This window comes from Mustela putorius, unplaced genomic scaffold (assembly GCF_011764305.1).
Source record: "Mustela putorius furo isolate JIRA1106 unplaced genomic scaffold, ASM1176430v1.1 tig00000129_pilon_pilon_pilon, whole genome shotgun sequence".
Taxonomy (NCBI): domain Eukaryota; kingdom Metazoa; phylum Chordata; class Mammalia; order Carnivora; family Mustelidae; genus Mustela; species Mustela putorius.
Window position 1 is genome coordinate 8,625,541 of NW_025421290.1, and position 12,736 is coordinate 8,638,276.

Sequence of the window (12,736 nt, forward strand, 5' to 3'; positions counted from 1 at the left end):
AGAAATAGGAGAGGTCCAAGAATGGAATCCTGAGAAGCCCCAAAGGCAGAAAAAGAGGAGGATTCAGCAAAGGAGATTAAGAAGTAGCCAGTGAGGGAGGAGGAAAATAGGCATTTCTTCAACTTTACAATGAATTTGTTAGGCTACACAGTGATTTTTCATTTATTATTATTATTTATTTATTTATTTATTTTTTGATTTTTTTAGCCATGACCAAGAGATACACCGGGGACAGCTATAGTAAAAGGTGAACTGCAAGGAGCAGAAGAGGGGGCAAATTCTTGTCTCCTTAACCCCACTCCAACCAGAGCTGCTCTGTTTTCTTACTCCAAATAATTGGCTGCTGCCTAAGATTTCATTTATTAAAAAGGTGGCAAAGGGCAAGAGAAGGTAGACTCCCACTACTGAGAAAGATGGAGGGAAGGAAGGAAGGAAGAAAGGAAGGAAGAAAAAAAGATGGAGGAAGAGAAAGAGAAAAGGAAGGGAGAGAGGGGGGAGGGAGGAAGAAAGGAAAGAATGAAGGAAGGAGAAGAAAAGGAAACCATTACCCTGAATGATCTTTAAGGCTTATGGTCCTTTCTGGCTCTGAAATTTATTTATTTAATTCTACCTCACTCTAACAAGGAAATAATTTTCTAATCTCTAAATCTATTTACCATAATGACCTAATAAGGTCAATGTGAAGATGGGGCATTTGAATCATTTCTCTTGCCTGAGATTGCCCAGTTGTTATAGGAATTGAGTCATATGAAAATAGGAAGAGAAACATAACAATTGGCCTTAAGGAATGGGAAGTCAGTTGAGTTTTAAATATGAATCCAGGAAATGTTTTATTAAATGGCTAAGGCACTTACCGGCTTAGACCAGAGAATAAGCCTGTTCTAAATCCCACTAACCTCATGAGGATTCCATTTATCTCAGAAAGCCACAGAAGCACATTCCAAGAAAGTTTCTTGCTGTACTACACTGACAGGGCAAAAGAAACACAGGCTTCTACTCGCAAGTATTATTAATGACAATAAATTATAGTTACTGTTCATCAAGCACTAAATATGTGCCAGGAGCTGTGTTAAACTCCTAATGAGTCTTCATTCACTTACCCCACCACCCCACAACACAAGGAAGGTGCTGTCAGATACTCAGTATTTGTTGCAAGAATCTCATGACTGAGAGCAACAAGAATTAACTCGCCCACGGTTACCCAGCTGGATAGGTAGTGGATCTGGGTCTCAATTCTGGGCTCTCTGACTCCACGGCCAATATTCTTCATCATGATACTTTGATTAATTCACTGGATCTTAACAGTGGATGAAGTGGATGTTGTGGTTGTGTCTCACCCAGATCCTGCCTCATTCCCACAGCTGCCACGAACGTAGGCTACAGATGGCTCACAGCTGAGTTTCTCCTTGGACAAAGTCTCCTTGGACAATCTCTCTGCCAACGGGATCTGCCTCACCAAAGGTTACTCTCCCTCCCTGGGGAGGCCTGTAACCAGTAACTGGTGGTTGCAAGGACACAGAGGCCCAGCCTCTTGCCTCAGTTCAGGACCCCTGCTCCAGAGTTCCCAAATCAGCTTCTCACTCTGCCCAATCCTGCATTCCTCATTTCTTCCCGAGACCACCATGTTATAACCAGTGAATATGTACTGAATTCCAGGACAATGTGAGATTTCTTCTTTTGAGTATTGCCTGTTCATAACATTTGTGCATTTTCTATAGAGTCGTCTTCTTTAAAAATTCACAAGAGTTCTTTTACATGTTCTGGGTGCTAATTTTGTGTACTAGTGATATGTGTCGCATATCTATTCTTCCTGTCTGTGTCTTTTCTCTTAATTCTACAGTATCTTTCTTCTTGGACTGTGAAATGGATGGTTCTTTCACAGGTCTTTTATGCTTGTACTTCATGTGTCTTATCTAGAAAACCTCTTCTATGGAAAAATCAGAGAAATGCAAATTAAGACAACAATGAGATCCAATTTCATACCAACCCTATTCACAAAACTGTATAAATCTGATGATCACAAGTGCAGGTAGAGAAACAGAAACCCTCCTATCTTGCCAATAGGAACATAAATGGGTACAATGTGCAGAGCTCTTTAGTAAGCTGAAGATGGTCACACCAGTAACCCTGAAATTCCACTTTTAAACTCTTGGAAACTCCTGCACTTAGATATAAGGAGGCAGGTGCAACAAAGCATGTACTTACTGTTTGTATAGAGCAAAGGATTGGGAAGAACATAAATGCCCATCAAAGGGAAATAGCTAAATAAATTTGAAATATACATACAGTGTCATAACCTACAGTCATTAAATGCAATAAACATTGATAAGGCTGCCAACCAATATGTAGAACAAAGTCATTGCTCAATTTTTATAGCTTCAAATTATAACTTTTAAGTTTATAAACCTGAAAAGTAATAACATATATTTGGGGATACATAAGTATGTCACAGAAACATATATACGGTAATAATAAACACTAACTTCAAAGTAATGGTGGTCTCTGGGGGCAAAAGGAGGATGGAACTAGGGTACCCTGAAGCCTTTACAATATTGGTGAAGTTATACTTCTTAAATTTAAAAAAAAAAAAAGTCTGAAACAAATACAGCATGATCTTGGGATTTGGTAAAGCCAAATCATATTATTCGTAATTCTTGTCTGCCCTGAAGTATTATACAATAAAAAATACATTTAAAAAAAAAAAAAAGAAAAACATATTCACTACAGTTGAGAATACAAGATCAGTTTCTGGGTATTATTTTAGATCTTAATGACCATAATGGTTTGATATGAAATATAAAATATATATTTGTGGGAACAAATATATTAAATAACTAGCTAAGGAGTTTTTGCTAAATTTGATCAGGAAATGAGACTCCTTTGAGCAGGGGAATGATATGAGTGTTTCTGCTTTCCTCTGGGAACATGAGCCTGGCCAGGTGGTGGAGGGAGTTAAAGCAGAGCCAGAGAAGGCAGAGTCTAAGAAGTCCTTTGGGTGAGCAGGTGAGCAGCCATGAACCCACCCTTACCCCCTGACCCAGCAGGCAGCAGCAGTGAGGAGGGAGGCAAGCTAGAGATTCAGTGCGTTGGTACTCCACTTCACATCCACAGTTAACTAATTAGTTTTTAATCTATTGCATGAGGGCAGTAGAGGAGAGCAAGAAGTCAAAATTGGTTCTGAATATAGCTGCCTGACTAATTATGGAACCTGTTTGATTAGCCAGAGCAGAGATCTCAAAAACAGAAGCTGGTCATGGGAAATTCTGATTTTCCTTCTGGTTTTAAACATGCTGCAGTCAAGGTGCTGATGGGCCCTCCAGGGAGAGAAGACAAGGAGGCACTTGAAGGTGGGAGTCTGGAGTTTGGTGAAGAGAGGGTAGAAGGATGGTTTGGGAAGCCAGATGCAGAGAGGGGAGAAGTGATGATGTGAGAATTCCATTAAGAACTTAAAATAAGGTAAAAGGAGAAGAAAGAAACATGGGGAGCACTAGGCAGTCTTTCAATCTCCTACTTCCCTTTAATCCTGCACAGCAGACCTGCGCTTAACATCTCCTGGCCAGGACAAGAAAATAAATGGAGGCCTTTGATATTGGCCTGCCCTCTCTCATCCTATCACCAGCTCCATCCTACATTATAAGGGTCTGGGGTGCATACGTCTAGATGCCCCACTCTTCATGTCCAAACTTCATCCTCCCAACACACATATATACCAGCCACCTCTTAGGAGAATGAATGAGGACCAAGGCATTCATGGGCCCTGGAAGATGTATCAAATCATTGGGCAAGAATTCTCTAGTTCCTCATACCCAGATTATGAAGGAGTTGGTTGTGAGCTCTGGGTGTATGCTCCTTAACCCCCCAAAATCTCTTGCTCCGTTGGTTAGATGCAAAGCAGAGAAGGGTCCTAACAGCTTCCTCTAAAACAGGGGGTCTAGAACAGGGACCCAGTTGTCCACCTCTAAGGGTAGTACTGCTCCATGGCCCATGCAGTGCCAGATTTGTAGACAATCCCTAAGTAATATCTACCATTTTCAAGCTTTTTGTCACTTGGGTCACCAGGAACATGGGGTAGAGCCCAGGTGAAAGAGCAGAAGAAGGGTAGAGATTCCAGGGCACCAATGACTCATTAACTCTATGCTTTTCTATCAGCAAAAGAGAATGAATAGTTGATCATTCACTCAGTAACAGTCTAGAAATGCAAGGCAAAGAGGCTTACCTCTTCCTGGGGCCAGTGCTAGACCTGGAGCCGATGCCTTCCAGGTGCCTCATGTTCTTATGGGAAGCCCCAACCAATCCTAGATCAGTAACTTCCTGAACCTCAACATGAATCTGCAGCCCACCCAACGCAAGCCAGAGGTCACAGTGCTGGCCAGGCTAGCATGAACCAACAGAGCATTCTGCAAATTAAAAGCCTGAGATGAGTAATAATAATAATAGTTCTTATTTTTAGCTGAATGCGCTGTTCAGACCTTACCAAGAAATATTACACCTCAATGGAAAACAGAAAAGCACCTTCTCTCCCATCACATGTCTTCCTAAAAGCATAAACTGCTAACCTCAAAAATATATGTAAGAAAATAAAGTGAAGAATGCACTAACTTCTTTCCAAGAGTTATTTGGCACTCATGATACTACAATCCAATTTTTCTGTGTTGATGAAATGGAATACTTTCTCCTATCATCCTTCCAGTCTGTACTGCAATAGGAAGATACAGTATCTTACATTTTGAAGCTATGAGAAATGTGTTGGCAAAGACTCTTTGATGCAGATTATTCCACAACATAAATCAGGGCTGATTAAGCACACAAGAAACAGAAAAAGCAATAGAAGTAATTTTACAATTTGCTATACACAGTAGTAAGAAAAACAGGAAGTAGGTGTTTATTAGCAGTTCCAAATATACCAGCCAAAATACAACTCCCCATGGAGTCAGAGTTATTCAAAATATAGCAAAGAACAGAATTCCTAAGATTATAAAAGGGTAATTAATCACAAGCAGTGTTCACAGACCAGTGATTTGGAAACTACCTTCTTATTGAAGATCTGGATCAAGAACAAACTTCAAAGCAAAATTAATTGATCTCAGATTCGCTGCATCTGGCCAATAAACCCTCCCCAAAACTGTCACTTTAAGCCTACTCAAAAGTCTATCTTTTTTATTTAACAATTCTATATTCAGTGCACTAAATAGTCATTTCTCACTTAACTTGATTAGAATATCATTGCCTCCCTACGTAAGCCGTTTGTACTGTGAACACCACCTCTTACCAACACTCTGTAAATTGCACTCAAAGATCAGACATGTTTTTAGGCTTTTTCACAGGAACACAGGTTCACCAGGAAGCCAGATTCACAAACCACAGGGACCCCGGTGCTTGGACATTTAACATGACCTTGTGGCTTTCAAAATTTTATTTTTGATTGAGTGAACTTTTAAAATATATGACCCAACCATTTCTGAATCAGAACAAAGGACCTGTAATTTTAGTGGCAATGATTCAAAAATGCATATTTAAAATCCATAAAACAAAAATATCCTTTAATTTATTCAAGAGTAATGTAAGAGATTTAAATGTAAATTCTGATCTTATTTGGGAAACTAGATGATTAAAAGTCTTGGGAATTTCTAGCAACAATGATTACATTTAAGAATGATCATGGACAAATCCCTAACTCTTCTGTGACTCAGCTTCTCTCCTATAAACTAAAGAAGTCTGAAGCTCAGTTCAGCTGAATGTTAACGGCTTAAATATTTGTGAGGTGCCCTTATGTCCCCTGATGGAAGTCACTTTGAAAGTGCAGAGAATCAATAAATAAGATGATATTTCTCCATCGTGGAAATAGAAGAAATCAAGGAAGGGATCCTTTGTGTATATTAAATGGAAGGGTCTGTATACGCCTTAGTCTATGTGCTCTTATAAGTTTATAGGTTTACCAAGGAGGAAAAGGAGATGAGTTCTATGAAAATAGCTCTACTGAGTAAGAAATCAGTAACAAGCTAATTAGAGACAAATTAGTTGTTGTGCTATCTGAAGGAGACCATCGTGCTTCCCTGATTTTTAAAGTCTAAACTCATAGAAAGCCAGGCTACCAGGCTGTTATCATTTGGGCTTCACTGCTCTTGCATTTGGCCAGTCATTATCAGCAAGAGAGAGAGAAAAAAGATAACGGGGAAGAGATGAAAGGAAAGAGAGGGAGAAATGAAGGGAAGGAGCAAAGAACATGTTGGCATGTTCCTCAATCCTCAGCTCAGATGGCCAACAAGCAATGTGTCAGCTTCCCATGTGACTGGGCAATGAAATATGACAGAAGTAAAGATGGCTACTCCTAGGCCTGGCTATAAAACAGGCCAATCTATTCTCTCTTTGCTTATTCCAGGAGAAGGGCTCAAGGCAACCCAGGGAACTACAGAGGCACTGAAGGGAAGGAGCTGGATTCCAGAATCTATGCTTGGAAGACAGTCCCACAAAAACCACTCTTTGAGAAACCAGTAGACTTTGCCAATGCAAAAAAAAAAAACATTTTCATTGTGGTAAATCATTGAGGTTTGGGGCCTTTATTTGTTACAGCATCAGGTAGACTACCCTATCTAATACAGACTAGTAAAAATAAATTCATTAAAATCAGTTCTCTTTGGCCAATCAGTCCTAGGCTCTGAGGCATGTGGAAAAATTGGTGGGTGAGGGGAAAGGGTTTTCTTGTCCCTCCCCTTTCCTCTGGCAGGCCAAGCTTCCTGCTGACCAGCTCAACCAGTGGTGGCAGCCAGAACTCTAACTTCTTCCTAGAATTTCTGAAATAAAGAAGGTCACAGATGTTCTTTGCAGGTCACACCCTGGAAATTTGCTTTGCGTTGAGGGTAAAAAAGTTAATTTTATCTTATTCCCTGAGTGATATCAGGCCTTAGTTCTCTCTCCCTCCCCAAAAACATATCATTAAATATATTTGGCTCAAGTACTGGTGTTTGTTGTGATCATTCTCAGAGCATGGACCAAGTTGGTACCTCCATCGATCACCAGGTAGAAAGGCCAACACAAAAGTATTTTAAATTCATTGTATTAATTCCGATAGGTTAACCACAAACAGTAGCCCTGAGGAAAGTTTTGGCATCCTGGAGCTAACGAAAGGATTCCAGATACCTGCTCTGAGAAAGCAGCAGAGGCCAAAGAGAGTCCCTAATGAGTTTGCCTAGAACCTCACAGTCTTTAACACATTCTCTGAGTAATATAAACCAAAAGAGTTCATGAATACAGACTCAAAACAACTTTTTTCAAAGTTACTACCTTCACAGGGTTGTTTGACCCAACAGAATCCTCTTTGTTTTCATCTCTGCTAGAGCCATAAGCTAGCAGACCTGAGTTGCACCTGGACCAGAGAGATGTTTGTTTGGTCCTCACCATGTTTTAAAAATAGTGATAGCACATTTTAAAAATAAGGGGTTTTGGTTCTTATGTTTTATTTGTTTTTGTTTTGTTTGGGGGGGGTTGTTTCTTGTTTTTTTAATGAGATTTCACACAGAAGTCTAGATTTCTGGCTCCTCTTGAAAAATCAGAAGCTTGAACAACACTGGACCCATGTTTCCATCATGGCAATATTCCATTGGAACTAAGCTGCTGCTACTCATGGAATGGGGCCCTGTTGCCTGCTTGGTCCATAGCTTGAGTACCACTCACCACACTGACCATTCTGTTCTTTGTGTTTTCCACCTGCTTGGTAAGGCACTCGGCCTACTCCTTGAACAATATTTTCATTAATTTATGCAACACATTTTTTTCGTGGCCTGCCATGTCCCTAGCATTGCTTGTAGATGCATCTGGAAGAAGCAGGACATGGGCAGAAAAGGACATTCTGCCATCATTATATGTGGCCTCTACCACCTGGTAACTGCTGGGCAAAAACCCAAGAAAGGGAGGAAAGCAGGAGGACCCTCACCACGGGCATTAGGTAACTAAGATAAAGAGGCTTATCCTCAACAGTGGAGGCAGCTTACCAAGGCAAGTGTGTGGCCTGAACTTGGCCTTGCAAGATGAATGGGAGTCCTCTTCTCTGCTTTCTCTGGGGCAGCCACAAGTCCCAGTTATCTCAGCAAGTGTTTGCGTCAGGGAGAAACTCCCAGAAGAATGGCAAACATCTGCAGATTGACCCAAGGCTTGGCTCTCTTGCTGGCCCCCATTCTGTAGTGTCCATTGAACAAATAGTGTTTCATAAGATTTCTAAAGGTGGCAAGGTAGACTTGTGGATCTGGGTTGACTTTTCTGCTACTGATGAACAAAGGATTTCTTTTTGGTTTGTTGTTGGGTTTTGCCTGTGCTTTATTTTCTTGGTTTTTCTTCTCTTCCTCCTTCTCTTTCTTTTCTCCTCCTCCTCATTATTATTGTTAAGTGAACTTCAGCTTCTGAATATAGTATTTCATTCAGAGTGTGAGTAAAATACTCTTCCATTGATAACTGTTTCAGTGCTAAACATAGACACTCCAGGAAGGCAGGGATCGTGCCTGTCTGGCCACAGCCTGACCCATAACAGATGCTAAATAAATATCTGCTACAGAGATAACTGAACAACATGAAGACCGAGGGACATACCACCGAGTACACTTTTCATCCATGCTGGGGATGTGCAAGTGAACTTCCTTTCTCACTGTAAATTCTAAAATATATGAACTTGGAGATGTCACCTATCCTAGGATACGTTCATGAAGCTCAAAATGTATGGTCTCTCTGTTTGGCCCTACATTACCAAAATGTCAACATACATTCATGTAAACTCTGTTGCTGTGTCTGAGCTTCAGCTCTTACCATGAGACAGAAATCATCCTGTGCCAGTGAGGACAAGCCTTCCCTGCCCACAACAACCTAGAAGGCCAAAAATCCTTCTCCCGTTAACTTCATCCAAGAAAAAAAAAATTTGCAGGAGACTGGCTTTGTGTCTGAGCATAACTTACTCCTTTGGAGGACGTCAAACAAAGTCACCTCTCTGCTCTCTCACCTCAAATCGTGTTTCTACTAGGTTTGTACCTCTGGAGAAATATTAGACTTCATTGCCTTTATCTCAGTGTTTTACATAATGCCAGGCTAGATGCAGAGAGATGAACTCACTTGACCTCAGGCGTCATGTGACAGATATTGCTTTGGTTCAATTGTTGTCTGCGAGGAGTTGGGGACTGGGTGTGACATCATATTAACAAAAACAATGGCCATTTGGTTTATATAGAGTCTTTCTTCCTGTGATTTCAAAGCAAATTTTAGGCCTAATACACATGACATCAAAAAAGAACAGGCCAAAGTTTTGGCAACTGCAGCCTGCAGGGTAACCCATCCAATTCTGCCAGCATGCACCAGGCACCCACCACCTAGGGGATGTGGTGGTGGTCAGGACAGTGCCAGACCCGGCCTTCTCAGACCTTACTGTTCTGTGTTCTTTCTAGTGATATCAACTTTCCTGACTTTGAGGCTTTTCCCCAGACAAATATTATGAGTTGGGTACACACGAAACAGCCATCGACATTCTTCAGTCAAGCATTTCCGGTTTCCTCTTAAACGAGGTTTTTCAGAAAAGTCTGGGTCTCAATCCAATGAAGTCACGGTGTTCTAGCCTTTTTTTTTTTTTTCCCTAGTTAGTTTCCAAAACAAAAAAAAATAAATGAAGGAGTCTTCTAGGAGCAGATAGTTGATCAGTCAATAATGCTTACTGGGGGGTGAGAGCTGTTCGTTGAGAGGGATGTTAAATATTTACAGGGCCCTTTCCATCACACGGCACCCAGCCAGGAACTGGAAGAGTGGTAACACTGAAGCCTGCTCTGAGTGGGACCTTCTGGAACTGCCCTGTGTCCAGTGCAATTACCTCACTTCCTTAGAATGTCTGCTCATTTTCTTTTCCCGGCATCCTTTGTATATGAGTGCCTTCCAGCCAAGTCAATTAAAACAACAACAACAACAACAACAATCACCAAACCTCATTTCCCATCTTTGAATGAATCCTGAGAACCATCCAATGCTAATGTTAAACACAGTGGAGCAGCAAATGTTTCAAGAGGGCAGATTGGGATACAAGGAAGTAAGGGTTATCCATTAAGAGTGGATTCAGAAATGGGAGGGACACGGCTATTTGAGATGAAGCTCATTTACACAAACCAAAACAGAAATCTGCTAAATGCATCTGGGAAGAAAAGAAGATGCAAAAGGCAGAGAAGGACACAGAACAACAAACAGAGCCCTTGGGGAGGAGGGTTTTTGCCTTTTCTGTTTGCTGAGAAGGTATAAAGATGTAAAAATGTATAACTCAGAGATCCCAAGAATTTGTTACCTTTAAGTTCAAGCGATCATTCAACCAATTTTGAAGAGATTGTCTAAGAATTTTTACCTGTACTTCACAGGGAACAAAAATTTTAATCCTGCCATCTGAATAAATTATATATTTGTTTAGTATTTTCCCCCACGGATGAGGTGCAGACACCTCTCCTACTCCCAATCCTAGACCCCACCCCTCACCTCCATGTTTCTGTTTCTTTGGAATTCTACACTCAAATATTAAGGGTATTATCTTAAGTTCAGATAGGAGCCTCCCCTCTGGTCTATAAGTGGTCAGAGAGAGTAATCATTTGGGAGTCTATAATCACTTTTCAGTGTTTTTCCAAGTTTTTAACCTATTATATTTGGAAAATAGTCAAAAGAAAACCATTTCCAATAGTTCAAGATATCCAAATATTTCTTTTTCTTCTTCACTCCTAAAGATTTCTTTTTAACCTATTTTACTCAAAGATGAGTACTAAGAGTCACTAAATCCCATCACTTCCTTAAATACCAAAAATTCTTTTTTCAATCCCCAACCTTCATTATGATATAACCTATAAAAAAGGCAGGCAAGTCAAAGACATTCCAGAAGGAACGTTAACCCTGCACTTTTAATTATCTTCCGGTATTTCCTTTTTTCCTTAAAAGGCTTAAATAAACTCACCGATGTTTAATATTTCTAGTCCTTCCCAAAATTATTGCTACAGCTCTTTTAAATTGGGTAACACAATTTCTGTTCCCAGTTAACTAATGTTCTTCTCTGTGTCATCCAAATTCAACAAGGAATAAATAGTGTTGCTCTGAACAAAACCTTTTACAAAGGATTGGATTTCATCTAAAAGCATGTAATTCTGCATAGCCAAAAGCAGTTTCTAATCTTTATATATAGGAACTTACAAGGCAAGGAATTCAAAGACATCGGATTAAGTGAAAAATGCGAATGAAGAACTAGGGGCCCTGCTCAGCTGACACAGAAAAACGCCTTAACGTTTTTCAGAGTTAATCATTGCTGCGGGTGGGAAAATTGGCGGAATATACCTAATAAGTCTTGTGGGTCATTATTTACTGAAACGCTACACTGAATGGTTATTTCTTTTTAAATACTAATAACCTAGAGAGCCTGGTCTCATTCAGCTGGAGGGTCAACACAGAGGCATCTGATTAGTGTCAAAAATGACTGCCTCTCTTTAGTGAAGGAATTTCCTAAAGGAAACATAATTCACAATGACAAATGTCGGCATTTTTAGAATTACAAACATCACCTACAGCTTGACTTCAAGTTATGAACCCGCTGGACAAAGTTCAGTGCTTGCTTAGTAGCTAAGTGGGTGAATCCCAATTTTAAAAAATATAAGTATGTGTGTAACTATATCAATAAAGAGCTGCATAACAAAAGGCTCTGACCCTTGAAACGGAAGACTGACAGAACAGTCATAATAAGAAGGCTGTTCCTTACCACAACCCGTAGTTGGGTGTTGCCGACCAAGACGTGACTGAACTAGCTCCTTCACCTAAAATTCTTGAGTTTAAAAAGAAGTGTTAGGAAAAATGTCTGATGACAGCAAATAAAATTTTCCCACCCTAATCATTCATTTACTAAGCACATGAAATCAATTTTTTGGCTGCTTTTATTTTGAGGGACGTAACATGTCAGCCTCCATCTCAGAATGATAGATTTGCCATTAATATGGTCGTATGGCTGAATCTGGGTTGCTTCCTAACTTTTTCTGCTTAAATGAAGATACAATAGCTGAGAGAATTTCCTTTAAAACCACACTTACTGTGTTTATCGTTAATGTATTAGTAGATCTTCTTGGAGGAAGAAAGCCTTGGACGTTCTCCTCAAGCATCTTTAGAGGTATCTGAGGTCCAAGCAGTCTGTGTATGACAACTTTAATTTTTGAGGTACACTGTGCATTCATATCTACAATGTATAGGGTAGGGTGTTTGTTAGTCTAAATATATTACTCTGATACATGATTATTGAGTACATTTCCTAAAACTGTGAATACAATGAAGTATATGGTTCAGAAAATTATATGCTCCCTTTTTTTCCCTTAAAGTAAAAACAACCTAATATAGGAAATAAGAATTGTTATTTGCAAACAAAATACTTACAACTTCTATTTTTATTATACATTTGGCATCTCTAATTATTATGTAGGCTAGAAAACACCTGTATATGCCATATTTTGTGTTGGGTACATTAATCATGTTTGTACTCACTGTAGAGCTTCAAAACTATTTTAATTTAATTTTTGAACCAGAAAGGAATTTGGAATCTGAAGGGTAGTTGGTTCTAAATGTTTATGTCTGCAGCAATACAAAGGGGAAAATTTTAATTCTTCGAACTCAAGAAACTATTGTAAATGAAATGAGAAACAGATACATACTGTACATCAAACTTGTTCTCACAGGTGTGCTTTCTTAACGTTAAAATACCCGTGTG